This window comes from Petromyzon marinus, chromosome 37 (genome assembly GCF_048934315.1).
Source record: "Petromyzon marinus isolate PM22_M1 ecotype Great Lakes invasive population chromosome 37, UKy_Petmar_22M1.pri1.0, whole genome shotgun sequence".
Classification (NCBI taxonomy): Eukaryota; Metazoa; Chordata; class Hyperoartia; order Petromyzontiformes; family Petromyzontidae; genus Petromyzon; species Petromyzon marinus.
Window position 1 is genome coordinate 11,559,026 of NC_133703.1, and position 5,105 is coordinate 11,564,130.

The 5,105-nt window shown below is 38.9% G+C and overlaps 1 long non-coding RNA gene across 1 annotated transcript; it reads right to left on the reverse strand.

The window, feature by feature from the left end:
- Positions 1–701: 701 nt before the first annotated feature.
- On the reverse strand, positions 702–4,660 carry LOC142930141 (uncharacterized). The gene is made up of 3 exons (XR_012946103.1): positions 3,495–4,660; positions 1,916–1,971; positions 702–1,503 (listed from the first exon to the last, which is right to left on the reverse strand). It is a non-coding gene; the product is annotated as an uncharacterized LOC142930141 (long non-coding RNA).
- Between the last annotated feature and the right edge of the window lie 445 nt (positions 4,661–5,105).

Here is a 5,105-nt window from a genome sequence, read left to right on the forward strand (position 1 = left end):
AATGCCACTATGAGGACAGTGAGAGCTCGGGGTGAGCAGCTACATCATGGGACCTCCCTTGCCAGTATCAAAATATAAGAATAGGTTTGACCCTTTCTGGCAATAAAACAAATTCTTATATTTTGATTGTCTCTGTGCTGTTCGCCCTTTGGCTTCTTCGGGTCTAACACTGTTTGAGACTTGGCTTTAAAGAAAGCGATCTCTGGTGTGGATCAATCCGTTTCAAAGACAATGCATATACTATCAGAGCACGTGTTTGTTTGCATGCTCACCAGAAGTATATGTGCTTGATGCAGACATGGATGCTTGCAAAATGTTTCAGTTTGGTGTTTTAACATCTTAACACTTTTTATTATATGAATTCCTGCAGTCACGAAAGCTTTAAATCAAAATCTTAACACCTGTTTTATTTCCAGAAAGGGTAAAACCTATTCTTATATTTTGATACTGGCAAGGGAGGTCCCATGATGTCTGGTGATTGTTGAGGGTGGGCAACCTATTTGACCAATGAAAAAGCAAATTCACAGAAGCTTTCCTAGACTGCCCTTTATTCCCTCCAGGCATGGCTCAGACAGACCTTAATGCCTTTTGGTCATGCCCAGATATACTGAAATTCTACTCCGACATTACGAAATATTTTAAATAACATCTGTGGCACTAACTTTAGCCCCTCAATCAAATCAACGCGATGGGGCCTCAAACCAAACGGTGCATCAAAACACACCAGCATGCATGACTAAAAATCGTTCATCTCACTGTAAGGAAGACTATCCTGGCAAATCGGACGAATCATGAACCTCCCTCCTGGAAAATGTGGCCCAACGCCTTCCTAGCCCTTACAGGAACAGAGCAACTTAGCCATAAGCTTAGGGGCAGGGAACGGGAACTTAAGGCTAAATGGTCCCCGTCCCTATTGAACCTGCCGTGAAGGTGTGCATGGTCGAGGAGACCGGTGGAGGGGACAGACTCTTGATGCACCACTCCATGGACATGACATAAGGTAGTTGGTTGCCCTACGAGATTTATATTGATGATGACACGTTAACTCGGTGTGTATGTTAGTTTACTCGGTAGATTCTCTACTCCCTTTTTCATTGCTTGTGCTCTGTACTGGCCTCTTTTTTCAATGCAAAAATAAGTTCAAGTAAATGTTAGCATTAATGAAAGGTAGTACATTTTTTTTATTTGAGTAAGATTATATGAATTCTAGATTTAAAGCTTTCGTGACTGCTAGGATCCATACTCTTTGGTTCTATTGGGTAAAGTGACGTAGGTGAAAATAAAAATTGTTATTTTATTTTCACCTACGTGACTTTACCCAATAGAACCAAAGATTATAAGAACTTTCGAAAAGAGATGGGATAATTCCAAAGTCGAGCAGTGCTATGGAAGAAGCAGAAAGAGACACGGACTGGAATGAATCAGTAAGTGCTGCATTTGTTTAGGGTTCCAATTCTTGGTGATGACCCGCACTATGTAAGAAGCAGGTGTAGCCAAATCTTCCTGCACAAAAGTAAAAAATAATGGTTATTGAATTATATTGTGAACACAAATGCTGACAGTTAATTTAATTATTGACTAGTATTCAGTCACAAAAAACGTATATTTTACAGCATTATATAATAGCTATTTCGAAATACAATACATTATGATTGTATAAAACTATGTTGAAAGTATGCTCTTGCTTGCAAGCGATATCAGGGTTCTTGTCTATGTTACTACACAATCCATGGTTTGGTAATAACCCAGGCTGGCAGCATTTAACAATTCACTTAAAACTTGTGGAGTGGTAAACTTGCCAACCACGAAGCTATTCTGCCACCGATTTGTTTTCTTTTTATTACACATTCATTTAAAAACATGTATTTACATAAATAAGCATTTTATTGCAATCATTTATGGAGGATTTACTCACCTCAGTTTATAGGAGAATTAGAAACCCGATTCAACCGTTCACAGTGATAAGATGAACTGTAAAAAAACAATCATGATTACTTTAAGAATAGTTTGCAATTCCAACTTTTTAATTTCCTCCCAAAAGAAAATACCCACAATGATGGAATTGATTAATTAAGCCAACTAACTAAATTAAATACTTATACTCCAAAGTGTATGCTCCCCCAACCTGTATTGACCAGAATAGTGTAGTATAATCAAGTTTATCCATATTATTTCCTATGGTTTACAAACAGCAACAATGCAGAGAATCTGAAGTTATGTGATTTTGTCATTTAATTGCTTTGTTTGAGAAATGGCGAATTCATATTTGGGGGAGTGCGAAGTTACCCGGTCCATGGTTTGGAGTTCAATAGCCATAGTTGCACACAGAAAAGAGTCGGTGATTTAGGTATCAGCATTTTCCGTGCATGGATTCGAGTTACTCCTGCCCATTGTTAAGGTGAAAGTAAAATAAACAACTAAGTCGTAAGAATGACCATTAATAAACATCAACCGCACAAAAATATCAGTGTGCAGCAAGTGTGTGGTTTGCCAAAGATGAAATTAGTGATGCAACTATTATTTTATTTTGTTTAACCTTAAATAGTGGATAATTCAATAAAGTTAAAATATTATTTCAGTGAGTGTATCAATTTAACTAATAATATATTAATTTGGCAGGGTGGTCCAGTGGTTAGAGCGCATGGCTGTCTGTTATAATTCTATGTGTTCAGAATTAAACTGAAAGCTGACTCAGCAATTTATCCCTCGGGGTTTGAGAACAATTTTTTACGACCTTGTGGGAAGAGACAAGTCAACCTCCGTTGGAATCGCATGGGCCCGCTATAAATGCGGAGTGTTTAGCACGAAATAAAACAACATCTTGAGATGCATTCAGACGCAAAATCGTATTGTAGCATAGAAACTCCACCCCATTTTTGAGTGGGAAACTACTTTGACATTGAACTTTATTATCTGAGATGTGTCAAAGCGTGTCCCGTTTGTATTAGATCAGTAAGACATACTTAAACATCCAAAGTGAATACATAGGTTAATAGACATTAAAGTTAAATCATATATATTTTAATACAAAACACTTCCAATGCATTTTTTTTTAATGAATTCTGATAATTAACCAAACCGAAAATATACAGAATAACATAGTATCGGTAAACATGTTTGCGGCTCTAGGATGAGACATCAAATACAATAAATACTGTTGTAGTTGTCACATCCGAGACATTCCCTACAGCCAACACAAGGCAGTGTAATAGGATGACAAGCAGCCTAGAAAAGCACAATGCACCACAGAAAGCACCCTTGCTGGTCATTAACCACAGTAATACATTCATTCAGAAACTGTGGATTGGCTTAATACATGTAAGTATGGATAAAAGGTGAACATCACAATTGGGAATGAAATATGACTCCTTCCACAGCAGGGTGGTTGCGTATGCAGAGAAATGGATGAGCCAAATGCGAAAACTTTACACACCACCCTGCTCATAAACACCACAGTTATGTCAGAAGAGACCCGTGGAGTGATATTAACTTACCTTAAAGAGTTGCAGCCATTCATTAAATTGGTCTAATTTAGATCGTTGCTCTGGCACGTAGCTGAAGACTGAATTTCATCACAATTCTCATCCATTTCATAAGCGCTCTTCCTGTAACGGTTCACACTGAAAGCCATGAGGTACTGTATGTATTAAATAAGGTACATTCGGGACAGTTTTTAATTGCCGATGTGAAATGGCCATTGCTCAATGGAATTAAATGTGCGATGAAACACATTTATTTGCATGTTTACCAAAGTATGCAGAGTTTAAACATGAATGGGGCACGCACTATCATGTAATAAACATGGATACAACAAAATATGAATATAGATTTGTAACCCTTTCCAACATTTTCTGCTGGATGAGGATCTCCACACAAAGTGGGGGTCGTGTGAGTTAATTGACCATACTTCACCAGGCTAGTCGGTGCAGGTTAGTGAAGGCTTCCAGTATATAGATGTGGGAGCGTGGAAATGGATGTTGCTGCACTGCCCTCTGCTGCAAATCACGCAGCACTCCAGCTTCTTCTAAAGAACCTGCTGTGGTGGGTGCTCTTTCAAGCACCATCCATCAGGCTCAACACTACTTCGCTTCTGAGATCAGATGCATCCAAGGCAATTGGTTATAGACCAGAAACAGATTAAAAGCCTTGATATCGACCCTGAAGGTCTACATTTGGATTTCATATTGAACCTTTTCTTTATGAAACACCAATTAAGAGCTCTCAAATAACTTTGGCTGGCTACACATCAGCACACACCTTAGCTATATAAAATAACAGGGAAAACAAAGTGCACGCTGACCAAGCATAACAAAGACTGCACTGATTGAGTGTGCTAGAATTAGAAAGTGTTTCCCAGTCAAAAATATTCCCCTGTAGCACGGGATAAGTGAGGCTAAGATGCTTGCCGTTATGGATAAGTATGATTTGTGGGTAGTTTTGAAGTGGTCAGCGTCATGTGGCTGCTAGCCATATAAAATTAATTTGTGGTCAATATGTTGCCCACAGGCCGTAAGTTCCTCACCGCTGTCCTAAAAGCAAACTGATGCTACGTCTCTGCGATTACAAACGAGTTGCAAGCTGCGCTGGTCCTGGAATTGATTGGCTTGGTTCTTATCCCAACATTGACTTGGATTAAACCCCTTCCCTGCCATCCCCTGCATGGCTGGAAGGCAACAATCCATAAAAAAATATATAAAGAACTTATGTTTGGGTTGTCTCAATGTTTTGAAAATGTTTACTATGAAGTCACCACTGTTTCCATCCTAGCTAAAGCAGGTCGAGTGGCCCGATCACAGCTTTCTTGACCTCGTGCCCCACTGCCGTGGGAACCCCGACTTGACCCACTTTTCCAGTTCCCAAACATAGGTCAGTCCACTATTAAATAAATATGGGAATGCGGTGTATTGTTTCCCTATATGAAGCTCTGTGAAGTGGCTAAATCTGCCTTTTTATGCGAGTTCCTTGCTATCACTTGTATTTACTGACACCATCTGGTCAAATAGTTACAAAAATGAAACATGGAGAAAAATATTCACCTTGTTTATAATGGCAATGGAAATATTGTAAACTACAATAAATGCAAAGTACGTACATTTTCCCCATGT